We start from the raw sequence: 14,654 nt of genomic DNA on the forward strand, positions 1-14,654 counted from the left end.
ATCAAGGACATCAGCAGAACAATGTGGATTTTCCAGTAATTTAGGGTGTAAGCCACCAATGTAATTGGTAATTGGTTTATTATTGGCACATGTACCAAGAAACAGTGAAAAGACTTTGTTTGCGCACCATCCAGACAGATCATTCCATTCGTAAGTACATCAAGGTAGTGCAGAAGGAAAGAAACAGAATGCAGATTATAGTCTCACAGTTAAAGAGAAAGTGCAGTGCAGGTAGACAAATAAAGTGCAAGGGCGATGACGAGGCAGATAGATAGATCAAGAGTTCATCTTTATTGTATGAGAGGTCCATTCAAGAGTTTGATAACAGTGGGACAGAAGCTGTCCTTGAGCCTGGTGGTACGTGCTTTCAAGCTTTTGTACTGTATCTTCTGCCGAGGGGAGGGGGGGTGGAGAAGAACAAATGACCAGAGTGGGAGGGGTCTTTGATTATGTCGGCTGCTTTCCCGAGGCAGCAGGAAGTGTAGACGGAGTCAATGGAGGGGAGGCTGGCTCGCGTGATGGACTGGGCTGCGTTGACAACTCTGCAATTTCTTGCGGTCTTGGGCAGAGCAGTTGCGTGTCATAACCTACTCCCTTATTTGTTTGAATTTATATGTTTCAATATTGGTGCTGGATGTCATTGTTTCAGTACCATGGTTAAAGTACCAGTTGGTGCATCAGACTCGCGGTCAGAACAGGTCTGTTACATGCTGGCTGCACCAGGTAATAGCCATATTTTAATCATCTGTGAAGATTAATGGAAAAAGTGTTGCAAATAAAGGCTTTCTTTCTCAACTTTAGGATGTCCCAAGTGACTTACAATTAATGAAATACTTTCTGAAATGCAGTCACCAATTTATGCACATCATGATTCTACAACACTGATGTGGTGATGGTCAGTTGTTGTTGGTTGAGCACTAAATATTGTCCAGGAGATTGGGGCAAACACAAAGTAGGTAATGTGGAGAGCAAGACTGTTGGAAATCAGGAACATATTTTCAGTCCAAGAAAGTCTGCCTCTCCACTTTGATGGGAGAGAGTGGGAGGAGAGAGAGAGGGAGAGAGGGAAGGAGGGAGCGAGAGAGAGAGAGTGACAGAACAAGAGAGAGAAAAAAAACACATATACATACACATATAAGGTTGCCGCGCATGTCAATAGGGTTGTTAATAAGGTGTATGGTGTGTTGGCCTTCATTAGTCGAGGTACTGAGTTCAAGAGCTACGAGGTGGCATTGCAGCTCTGTAGAACTCTGGTCATACCACACTTGGAGTATTGTGTTCAGTTCTGGTCGGGGTAAGATTTTTACACAGAGAGTGGTGTGTGCGTAGAACGCACTGCTTGCAGAGGTTGTGGGGGCAGATATATAAGGGACATTTAAGAGACTCAGATAAACACATGAATGATGGAGAAATGGGGAACTATGTAGGAGGGAAGGGTTAGATCGATCTTAGAGCAGGATAAAATGTTGGCACAACATTGTGGGCCGGAAGTCCTGTACTGTGCTGTAGTGTTCTCCTGTATGTTTCTTTATTTCTATGTTTCATACATTTGGTTTCAGTATATAAACACAGATACAATGGGTGAAATATCGGTACCCCTATTGACATCCCTTCTCCTACAGGAGACTATGAATATTAGAGTCCAACATTGATGGCTTGCAGTGTCCCATGTGACTAAATAGTCCAATCTGAGTTTCACAAATTCTTGCAATATTCATAGTTGGATAATCAGGAAGCAACATTCTTTCTATGGGATCTTTTCCCTTCAAGCTGCTGGAGGCAATCACTGTTGTGGACCTTAATGCCCACTGGAGATAATAATCCTACATGTTGCAGTCATTTACCAGGATTTCTCAGAAGGTTGAGGCCTTTCAGAAGAATGAGGGGGGATCTCATTGAAACCTACCGGATACTGAAAGGCCTGGATAGAGTGGATATGGAGAGGATGCTTCCATCAGTAGGAGAGTCTAGGATCTGAAGGCACAGCCTCAGAATAAAGGGACATCCCTTAAAAACTGAGATGAGGAGGATTTTCTTTCAGCCAGAGGGTGGTGAATCCATGGAATTCATTGCCATGGAGGGCTGTGGAGGCCAAGTCATTGGGTGTATTTAAGGCAGAGATTGATAGGTTCTTTTTTGGTAAGGGGGTTAAGGGTCACAGGGAGAAGGCAGGAGAAAGGGGTTAAAAAAATCAGCCATGGTTGAATGGCAGAGCAGACTCGATAGGCCAAATGGACTAATCCTGCTCCTATATCTCATGGTCTCATTGCCCTGGATCAATCTCATGGTTTACTGGGCAGCTGTGATCACTGCCGTCCTACATTCTTCTGAGAAGTATAGGTTATCTACAGGTGGCACCTCAGACTACGGGGGAGATATCACCAACACTGTCTCTGTAAAATCTCCCAAATCTATTGGCAGGATAAGCAAACCAACGCCAGCCATCATCCACAGCATTGGGATTCTAATTGGTTCCATTGGGAAGGTCACATCGTCATGTGCCACACAACAGATTCCTAAAATGGACGCACTACTCCGAGCTCTGCTGCATCAGGTAAGTACCAGGAGGACAGAGGAAACCTTCCAAGAATGACCACAAACTGTAACATCCCCACCAAATCTCTGGCCCATGGCTGTTCAAGATGGAGAAGGTGTGGTATTGAGAACCTCATCAGTGGCACAAGGACGCCCAACAAAAACAGTGGGAGGAGAGCACCAACTCCCCCCTGTCCCAAGCCCCATAACACCCACCCGCGGAGGTACAAAGGTACCTGGGAGTCCTAGTGCAGGATTCCCTAAAGGTTAACTTGCAGGTTGAATCGGTAGTAAGGAAGGCAGTTGCAATGTTAGCATTCATTTTGAGAGGACTAGAATATAAAAGCAAGGATGTAGTGCTGAGGCTTTATAAGGCATTGGTCAGACCACATTTGGAATATTGTGAGCAGTTTTGAGCCCCATATCTAAGGAAGGATGTGCTGGTGTTGGACACGGTCCAGAGGAGGTTTATGAGAATGATCCCGGGGATGAAAGGGTTAATGTATGAGGAGTCTTTGATGGCTCTGGAGTTTAGAAGGATGAGGGGGGGGATCCCTAACCCTAACCTACCAAATATTGAAAGGCCTGGATAGAGTGGACGTGGAGAAGATGTTTCCAGTAGTGGGGGGGTCCAGGACTAGAGGACATGGCCTCAGAATAAAAGGACGTCCCTTTAGGCAGAGATGAGGAGGAATTTCTTTGGCCAGAGGGTGGTGAATCTGTGGAATTCATTGCCACATATGGCTGTGGAGACCAAGTCATTGGGTATATTTAAAGCGGAGGTTGATAGGTTCTTGATTAGCAAGGGCGTCAAAGGTTACGGGGAGAAGGCAGGAGAATGAGGTTCAGACGGAATAATAAATCAGCCATGATCGAATGGCAGAGTAGACTCGATGGGCCAAATGGCCTAATTCTGCTCCTATGTCTTATGGTCCAATCAAGCACCTTGTACTTCGCCCTGCACAAGGCTACAGGTTGCACATTGGCCTTATCAGCATCCTCAGAACCAGTGAACCGGAGAGGAAGCAAGTCATCCACGACCTCAAGCAAATTCCTAAGGAGAAACAGATAAAGGTTAAGCCTTGGTTTGCAGATAAACCACAGAGGAACTGCAGATCAGATATTTGATGTATGTGGGTGTCTGAGGAGCCAATAGTGTGAAGCTCCCATATGTGGAATTATGACCTCTAAGTCAGAATTCCGCCTGCGTTGCCGCACAGGTCAATAGGGTTGTTAAGAAGGCGTATGGAGTGTTGGCCTTCATTAGTCGGGGTATTGAGTTCAAGAGCCGCGAAGTAATGTTACAGCTCTATAAAACTCTGGTTAGACCACACTTGGAGTATTGTGTTCAGTTCTGATCGCCTCATTATAGGAAGGATGTGGAAGCTTTAGAGAGGGTGCAGAGGAGATTTACCAGGATGCTGCCTGGACTGGAGAGCATGCTTTATGAGGACAGGTTAAGTGAGCTAGGGCTTTTCTCTTTGGAGAGAAGGAGCATGAGATAGAAGTGTACAAGATGATAAGAGGCACAGATTGAGTCGACAGTCAGACACTTTTTTCCAGGGCGAAAATGGCTAACATGAGGGGACATAATTTTAAGGTGATTGGAGGAAGGTATAAGCGGGATGTCAGGGGTAAGTTTTTTTACACAGAGAGTGGTGGGTGCGTGGAACACACTGCCTGCAGAGGTTGTGGGGGCAGATACATTAGGGATATTTAACAGACTCTTAGATAGACACATGAATGATAGAAAAATGGAGGGCTATGTGGGAGGGAAGGGTTAGATAAATATTAGAGCAGGACAAAATGTCGGCACAACATCATGGGCCAAAGGGCCTGTACTGTGCTGTAACGTTCTATGTTCTATATTCTATGAACATTTGTGAAGACATTCACTGTGCTTGGCAGCCTGCTGAATGCTGCTGTAGGGCAACTCAAGGGATGATCCATGATTTGCTGCTTCCAACATACACAGCAGTTGGTTGGGTAAAGACCCCATGATTTCATGGGGAAGTTGGACCTGCTAGATCTCACCCTCAGTCTGTTCAGGGGCTGCCACGTATAAATGGAACCAAACGCTAACTCTCAGTGCTGGTAACTCCTCACAGATTCATCCATTCAACTGTTTTACAGCCTTGTTTCTCACAACCTGAGGACAGTTCTGGTTGATTCTGGTAATGTGGTGAAGGGTACAGAGGAGGACAAAGAGAAGGCTCTCAATGAGAATGATGTGCTGGCTGACATCCAAATCTTGAGATGCAGAACCTCAAGTTCACAAATAGACTCGGGCTCTTTGGTCTATTTATTTTACAGCATTTAAGCTTAGAGGTGACCTTATAGAAGTCTATAAAATAATATAGGGCCTGATAACATGCCTACTGAGAGATAAACAAATCTGAAAGGACTAGGGCATATAGGTTTAAAATAAAATTTGGAAAGGATTGTACGTTACAAATGAACACGGGAGTTAGGAACTAGAGAAGGCCACTTCACTCCGCAGCCCAGTCCATCACACAAACCAGCCCCCCCCCCCCTCCATTTACACTTCCCGCTGCCTTGGGGAAGCAGCCAGCATAATCAAGGGCCCCTCCCACCCCTATCATTCTCTCTTCTCCTCTTTCCCATAGGGAAAGAATACAAAACCTTGAGAACACTCACCACCAGACTCAAGGACAGCTTCTATCCTGCTGCTGTCAGACTCTTGAATGGATCTCTTATATGCTAAAGATGAATTCCTGATCTCCCAATCTACTTCGTTGTGGCCCTTGCACTTTGTCTGCCTGCACTGCACTTTCTCTGTAGCTGTAACTCCATATTCTGCACTGTTTTTGTTCTACTGCCTCAATGTACTTATGTACGGCACGATCTGCCTGGATGGAACGCAAAGTTTTTCACTGTATCATTGTACACGTGACAATAATAAACCAATACCAGTACCAAACCTGTTTCACCATTTAATAAAGTGATAGCTAATCTTCACCTCAAGATTTGGATGTCAGCCATCATGTCCTTTTCATAGAACATAGAACACAGAACATTACAGCACAGTACAGGCCCTTCGGCCCACAATGTTGTGCCGACATTTTTTCTTGCTCTAACATCTATCTAACCCTTCCCACCCACATCGCTCATTGAGAAACATCTTTTTGTCCTCTGATCGTAACCTCAACTCTACATTCCTGTGGGAACCTTTCCTCCCCTTCTCTATCAAGTTTCAATAAACCTCTGCCTTAAAAATATTCAATGACTTTGCTCTCATTGCTCTTTGAGGAAGAGAATGCCAAAAACTCTTCAAGAAGAAGTATTACCTCACCACTGTCTTCAATGGGCAACTCCTTATTTTTAAACAGTTACCCTGGTTCTAGATTCTCCACATCCACCCTGTGAAGGCCGCTCAGGATCTTATTCAAAGTCAAAGTCGAGTTTATTGTCACATGCACATGTATGCACAGACGCAATGAAAAACTTACTTGCTCCAGCATCACAAGCACATAGCATCATACAAGCGGCATTCCCAAGAGAAGCATAAATTATCCATAAATTATGCACAGTTTTTACAAGAAGGAACACAATTAGAACATAAAAAAAATAAAGTCCATTTTAGTGCAAAGTGATCAAAGTGGTCATAGTGTTGCTAAATTGTAGTGATCAAGGTTATGCAGGTTGGTTCAAGAACCGAATGGTTGAAGGGAAGTAGCTGTTCTTGAACCTGGTGGTGTGCGACTTCAGGCTTCTGGTTCATTTGAGACAAAATCTTCTATCCATGCCAAAACGTCATCTCCTACAACAAGGGTTCTTCTCATTCCAAGGACCTGCAATGCGTCTGCTGCAGTGAATGAGGCCCCCCCTGTCTTTGAGAGGGACCCAGCCCAATTTATAGCAGATCCATATCCTCATAGTCAACACTTGGTCCATGTAATCACCTGGGGAGACCAATCAAGGGAATTTTTACAGAGCACTTTATTTCTCATTGGCCCTGATATTTTCACCATATTTTTGCTATTCCCAGGATGGTGGAGATGGTGGTGGGATGTTGGAAGGGAACAGAGAAAGCACCTTGTTGACATACTCTAGCCAACATACATGCCATTTTGAAGGACGGCCACTAATAATCTTGATAAGCAGCGGGGAGTATGTATGAATATGTAAATATTCTACATCTGTAACATAGCCCAGCTCCACCATTATCCCAGACCAGCAGTTAGGGAAACCCTCAGCCACAAACAGGTTACGTTTTCACTACCTTAGCAATTCTTCTGGCTTACTGCTGGAGCAACAATAATTTGCACTTGAAGTCTGTAAGCCTCTTTCTTGTCCTTTCAGAGAGGGAGTTTATCTCAAAGATATGTTATTGAGTTGGTATCAAGGGCAGGATGTTATGCTGTGGTCTGCTGTTTGATCAGATTTGCAGGCAAAGCAGGGTTTGATTTGCAGCATGCCCGGTTTGGATCCCTGTCAGAACCAGTCACATTCATGAGGTTTGTGAAATCCAGGAAGCGTTGCTATCGGGTCTTGAATGGATTCCTCTTTTCAGTCAGGCTTTATTCCATTCATCATTACTGCTGAAATTAACAAGGCAAGAGCAGTGGGGACCAGACAGCGTTCCCTGGAACCCTGTGGCAAGGGGTCGGAGAGCTTCCAATGCATCAGCAAGTGTAAGCTACTGACAGTTCATGCAACCTCTCAACAAATGTGAGGAGAGGGAGATAATTCCACACCACTGGGAGCTGTTAAGTTGGGGTTGGCTTTTAAAGTCCTGGTGATTGTCCACATTGCCAAGTGCAGCTGTGTGCCAATGAGTTCCAAGACCAGAGAAAGTCTTCAGTTCTTCAAAATCTGTGTGCAGCCACCAGTTTTGAAGGTTTCAGGCAATAATCCTACACACTCCAGTTTACATGTGACTCCAGACCCACCGATGCTGTTGACTTTTGGATGGTCTCCAAAATGGCTTAGCAAGCCCCATCCAGTTCAAGGGAGGCAATTGATGGGCTATAAATTTTGGCCTTGTCAGTAACGTCCTGATCCTGAAAAACAAATAAACAAAAAAAAAGGTCTCCTTTAGTCATAGACGGAGCCAACATCTGGTACAATCTTGTTTAACAAGCTCATTAAATGAGCAAAAGACTTGGTGTGGTGAGACTCAGACTTAGTCACCCAGAGAGATTTGGCAGCATTTTGAACAAAGCATTGATCAACATCAAACAAGTGACTTCAACATCCTTGTTAAAAACAAATGAAAATAATGTGGATGCAAGGTATCTGAAATAAAATCAAAAAGTGCTGGAAATACTGAGTTTTGATAAAATAATATCAACTGTTTCCCTCTCCACACACCACTCCCACTAAAATATTGGGTAGAGGAAGTTCAGGGAAAGGCTTTCCATAATTATTATCACACAGGGCCAAATCTAGGCTGGAACAACGACCATTTGTACCCTGTGATGGATGTGGTCTCCAATCCTAGTCCTGGACCCATCCTTGATGAAGACTCTTCCATCCCAGTAACCTTCCTTGGCGCTGCACTCCGTTCTCTGCACAACAGTTACCATCCCTGCTCTAGCCCAGTCCAGTGCCCTCACTGTTTTCTGGTCCTCTGGCAGATACTAATGAAACATAGAAAAAACTCAAAGCAACACTTCACACTTAAAGAGAAACAACTTCCATTTATAGAGGGCATAGCTTTTAGGTGAGAGGGGGAAAGTTTAAAGGAAATGTGTGAGGCAAATTTTTTTACACAGAGAGTGGTGGGTGCCTGGAATGGGCTGCCAGGGGAGGTGGTGGAGGTAGATACAAAAGCAACGTTTAAGGGGCATTTGGAGAAGCACATGGACAGGACGGGGAAGGAGAGATATAGATCAGGTACAAGGAGATGGGATTAGTTCAGAGTGGCGTCATTGTTGGTTCAGATAGCATGGGCCAAAGGGCCTGTTCCTGTGCTGTACTGTTCTATGTTCTATATGGTGCCCCCAAAGCCAAACTGTGCATAGAAAGATCCCAAAATGTGTACCTCCTCCAAAGATATCATAGGCCATTATACCTCCACCAGAGATGGCAGATGAGGCCTCTGTTTATCATTTCATCTTAAAGATGCCACCTCCAACGTACAGTGAGAGGCTCAGCACTTGGTCCACAATAATGCACTAGAGCGTCATCCTAGGTTTTGTCCTCAGGTCCCTGGACTAGTACTGGAACCTACAATTGGATGATTGTGTGGCTTCATCTGTACAGCAATGGCTGTTACCATTCACCTGCTAGAAGGTTTGAGTTAACATGGACAGGTACATGGATAGGAAAATTTCAGGGACATATGGGCCAAATGCAGACAAATAGGACTGGCTCAGGTAGTCACCTTGGTTGGCATGGACAAGTTGGGCCGAAGGGCCTGTTTCCGTGCTTATGACTCAATGACTCTCTATGACTCTGTAACATGACACAAGAGGAGCCTTCAAGTCTTGGAGATGCAACAGGGATGCTAATGATTGACATCTGAATTACATAGGAAAACCACAAAGATGGGGTCCCTTGACTTTGAAAGGTGATGACTCAGGCCCAACCTTACGGGTGTACGAAAGGTTTTTAAACACAATTTTATGGAAGAAAGACAGGACAGCGGGGAAAGGGGTCCAGCTGGGGATTAATGAATTTACCTCGAAACTCTTCAAAGCCAGTGATCAAAATTGCAGACACAATATTTGTGTTCTTAATATGTCTCAAATAGATTTCAGATGAAGCAGAAACTGTGCAACCATACGTATGTTATCAGGAGCCTAAACAGAAACAAGTACAGCAGGAGTCAGCTAGCAACTTGAATTTGTTCTGTCCTTCAATGAGATAGTGGCTGATCCATGACCTATCTCCATCCATCCGCCCCTGAATAACTCAAAATCTATCAGTCTCAGTACTGAGACAGGCTGAAGCCCTGTATTCCAGAATTAGCTGTGTCTCTAGTAAGGATTAGTTTATTGTCATATACACCAGGGTGCAATGAAATTCCTTGCTCACGTGCTCACGTAGTAAACTATCTACGGTAACAATAAATACAATAAATAGAATGACAAACGCAAAATGATAAGCCCTGGTTTGCACAACGGCGTGTAAGAACGTTGGCTGTTGCTGAACATGTTTATACAATGAGTGCATCACACCGAGTTCTGGATTTTCCTCGTCCAACTCAGTTTTGCACTAACCCTGCACTAAATTTGTATTCTGTATATACCGCTTTTTGCACTAAATTTGTACTTGTACAATTTTTTTTTGTCTGCGTTTATTGTATGTCTTCTGTTTTATGTATGTCCTCTGTTGTATGAGTCTGGGGGAAACGACATTTCGTTCCTCCATGTGTTTTTATAGCAAGTGGGTGAATGACAATAGAGTAACTTGAATTTGAAAACAACAGAATGGTGCAAAGATAGAAGGGCAATCTGAAGTAGTGCGAAAAGAAATGCTAAGGTGACAAATGCTGAAGTAAATGCTGCAGTTACAGCAACGTCACTTGTCTGACACTGTGGCCAGTTACCCAGGCATGTCCTGTTCACAAAAAAAGGGACAAATCCAATCTGGTTGATTAACGCTCCATCAGACTATTCTCGATCATCAGCAAGATGACGGCAGCTGTTTTCTACAGGGCTACTAAGTGGCCCCTACTTACCAATAAACTACTCATTGTGGACCAGTTTAGGTTTTGCCAGGACTACTTCACTCCAGACTTGGACCACCTGCTCCGCACTCTCTCTGTAACTGTAACATTTTATTCTGCGTTCTGTTATTGTTTTTACCTCGAACTACCTCAATGCACTGTTGTAACAAAATGATCTGTATGGACGGTATGCAAGACGAGTTTTTCCGCTGTTCCTCGGTAAATGTGACAATAATAAACCAATTTACCAATTTACTAAAGAATTGAATTCCAGAGGTGAGATGAGAGTGACTGCTCATAACATTAAGGCAGCATCTGAACTGTGGCACCCAGATGCCTGTTGAAGTCAATGGGTATCAAAGGAAAACACTCCAGTGGTTGGAGTCTTCCTTACAGGAAGGAAGATGATTATGATTGTTGAAGGTTAATCATCCCAGTCCCAGGACATCACTGCAGGAGTCCCTCAGCAGCAGAGGCAGATGAAGGGAGAGCACAGAAAGTGGTGACCAAGCACAAATATAGCCAAGGCTTACACTCAGCAGCAGCGGCAGACGGGGTAAGAGGACTCAGAGACCAGACCTCACAGAGACCAACGGCACAGTTTCTAGGAAGAGAAGTGCGGCAGTAAGAAACAGCTGATTGCTCAGTAGGAGACAGCTGATTGCTCAGTAAGTCAGCTGATTCCTCAGTTGGAGTCAGCTGATTGCGGTAACTAGGTGAGTGATTGGTGGGATGACACACGAAGGTGCTGGAGGAACTCAGCGAGCCAGGCAGCATCTATGGAGGAAAATGGACAGTCAACGTTTCGGCTCGAGATCCTTCATCTGTACTGGAGGAAATCTTCCTCAAAGTGGGCATATCTTGAAGAGACTTTGCAGTGGAGTAGCAAAATGGAGACGGAAGAGGTTGTGTGTTGTGTCTCTTGTATCTCCAATCCAGATGAAGGATTTTGACCCAAAACATTGACTGTTCATTTCCCTCCACAGATACGGCCTGACTCACTGAGTTCCTCCAGCAGATTGTGTGTTGCTCCAGGTTCCAGCATCTGCAGTCTCGTGTGTCTCCAAGTGATTGGTGGGTATTGTTCTTTTATCTTCTTTCTGCCTATTCTGATTGCTCAAGAGTTTAAAACCAGGACACATTAATATGAGCAAGGTCTGTATTCCTAACATAGTAAAACCTAATATAAACTAATAAATAGAACCAATTAGAACAGACAGCTGGACAGATGAAGTGGTTGCCACATGTGGGAACTGACGGACACCATTGTGATAAACAATGACCGTGTCTCCAGCAAGTGTTGGGTACGTAAGGAACTTTGGATGGGGATCGACGAGCTGGAGTCCAATCTCCAAACACTTACATTTTAGGGAGGGGGAGAGCTACCTGGACACAATATTCCAGGGGGCAGACACACTCCTAGATCAACTATCTCTAAACTGGCCAATAGTCAGGGACACGACAATGTGACTGCAGAAGAGGTAGGTAGGGGGATCCAGAGGGTAGTTCCAGAGGCTCAGCCTTTACCCTTACCCAACAGGGATGAGGTTCTTGCTCTCTGTGTGGACGAGAGTGGGGACCGCAGGGGATGTGCAAACTGTCCACAGCACCACGACACAGGGAGCCATTCTGTTCTCTGCTCCAAGGAGTCCTGAAGGCTGTGTTTCCTTTTTGGTGCTAGGGTTAAGGACATTGCTTCTGGGCTGGAGAAGAACTTGAAGTGGGATGGGGGAGGATCCAGTTGACATGGTCCAGGTAAGCACTAAAGACATAGGTAGGACTGGGAAGGAGGTTCTGATGAGGGATTATGAACGGCTCGGGGTGAAATTGAGAAACAGAACCACAAGGGTGATAATGTCCAGACTATAATCTGAGCCATGTGCGAATATGCAAAGGGTAAACAGGATTAGAGAGGTAAATGCCTGGTTTAAAGCTTGGTGTGGGAGAAATGGGTTCTGATTCATGGGACACTGGCAGCAGTACTGGGGAAGACGAGAGCTTTTCATTGGAATGGGCACCACCTGAACCGCGCTGAGACTGGTGTCCTGGCAAATTGCATAAGTAGGGCTGTAGACAGGGCTTCAAGCTAACTGGGAGAGGGGAGGGCTCCAAGAATGGAAGGTTTAATAAATCAGGAGGAAATGAAAGAGTAGTGGCACAGGATAGTGAGGGGGAAACTAAATAGTGTGATAGGCCAGGGCAGAAGATGTAAATGAAAATATGTGAGGCAGAGCAAATCCAGAGTTGTAAATAACTGTAAAAAAATCAATGCTTAATGTTTCTTATTAGACTGTGCGTAGCCTTTGCAACAAAACAAATGGGTTGATAGCACAGATAGCAACATATGAGTGTGATGTAAAACAATGACAGAAGTGGTTACAGGGTGACCAGGACTCAATATTCCAGGTCATACACTGTTTCAAAAGAACAAGCCAAAGGGGAAAGGATCCTCATTGAGATTCATCCTGACCAGCAACGTAACAGAGGCCTCTATGGGCTGTTCCCAGGGCACATACCGAGACAAACATCAAGTCCTACTGAAAGATCATCAACTCAGTGAAGGACATCACCGAGGGGACATAATTTTAAGGTGATTGGAGGAAGGTATAAGGGGGATGTCAGGGGTAAGTTTTTTACACAGAGAGTGGGGGGTGCATTGAATTTCCAAAAAAAGTTGGAGAAGGTACCTTTCACATGAAACACTAGTCCCACTTACTTTATCAGATGGCATTGTCTGGGAAGAGTAGGATTTCCTCAGCTATTCTGGTCAACAGTAATGCTTCAACCAAAAAAGTTTTGTTGGAAACACTACTGCCTGCAGGTTCCCCTCAATATCACATTCTGACTTGGAAATATATCATCGATCCTTCATCATTGCTGAGTCTAAGCCCTGGAACTCCCTCCCCAAAAGCACCATGGAAGCACCTTCACCAGAAGAACTGCAGCAAACCTCCGCACTCTTGTGCATGGAGAATTATTTTCTAACTTCACTCCTGAAAGGTTTGGCCTTAAAAATACCCTCTCATCTTGGACCCTCAATCCGAAGAAATAGTTTCTCTCCATCGACCCTACATGATATTTCTTTCTGCCCATTTTGTTCCCGTTGATCCGCATTTCACAGTGGGCAAGTCAGCAATAAAAAAGAGCATGGAATTCCTTCCCCCCCCCCCCTTCCCCTCAGTTTGTCCATCTGCTGCTCACGTGCAGAACATCCGCCTGCAATTGCAGTGCGTTAAACTGGCTCCTGTGGTTTTGTAGGTTTGTTCTAAGCTAATGGGCAATTATGAAATTCACTTCAAATAGAAGCTCCTGCAAGCCCTAAAGCCAAGGTTGTACAGAACCGAACAATTAGGAAAGGGATCCAATGGTTCTCAGCTTCTGATTACACACTTCCCCCTCCCCCACCCCCCTCCCATTCACCCACCACCCCTCCATAATGGATATAAAATATTTTAACTAACAGCAGAAAATTATTTTTAAAACTGAGCAGATCAGGGAGGATGCATGGATAGAGGAAGAGAGTTCATGTTTCAGGTCAAGGATCTGGAAATCTCAGCGAGGAGGTAGATAGAGTCACAGAGTTATACAGAGGGAAACAGGCCCTTTGGCCCAACTCGTTCATGCCAACCGATTTGTCTATTTAAACTAGTCCCATTTCCCTGCATTTGGCCTATATCTCTCTAAACCTTTCCTATCCATGTACCTGCCTAAACATCTTTTAAACATCGTAATTGTAATTAAAACATCGACAATTCCTTTCCCCCACAGATGCTGCTTGACCCCACTGAGTTCCTCCAGCAGATTGTTTGTTGCTTTAAAGAGGACACGTGGGGCAAGTTTTTCTGCATAGAGCATGGGGGTGCCTGTGAAGGTGGTGCAAGCAGATACAATAGTGGCATTTAAGGGGCTTTTGGACAGAGACACAAATCTGCAGGGAATGGAGGGATTCTGCAGACAGAAGGGGTTAGTTTAATTTGGCATCGTGTTTAGCACAGACATTGTGGGCCGAAGGGCCTGTTCCTGTGCTGTACTGTTTTATGTTCTATGTAACTCTCATTCCAGTCTCAGGAACCAGAAAACACGTTGAAAGTGTAGATAGAAATAATAGGACATGTGGGAGGACTTCAGCCACTGGAATCGTAAACAATCCCATCACTGTGATTCCTTTCACAGTTGAATAGCCAACAAACTCCCGACCAGCAAAAGATTTTATTAAAAACAAAAGCTTTTCTCTCTTTTACGTGTTAGAAGCTGAATTTTAAGGAGGTAATGAATAAATACATGAAACCTAAAATTAAGAGAACGAGTAAGATGTTGAGGTAGAAAGCCCATTAAATATACTAGCAGAGATGCAATGGGCCGAATGGTTATTCTATGAGCAGATGTTGCTTTCCCTGGTCAGAGGGGGAGGTATCAGCAAGGAACGAAGTGAACACATCAGAGGGCCGGGGTAAAAGTGGGATGTAATCCTGACCGCGCTGTG

This window comes from Pristis pectinata, chromosome 28 (assembly GCF_009764475.1).
Source record: "Pristis pectinata isolate sPriPec2 chromosome 28, sPriPec2.1.pri, whole genome shotgun sequence".
Taxonomy (NCBI): Eukaryota; Metazoa; Chordata; class Chondrichthyes; order Rhinopristiformes; family Pristidae; genus Pristis; species Pristis pectinata.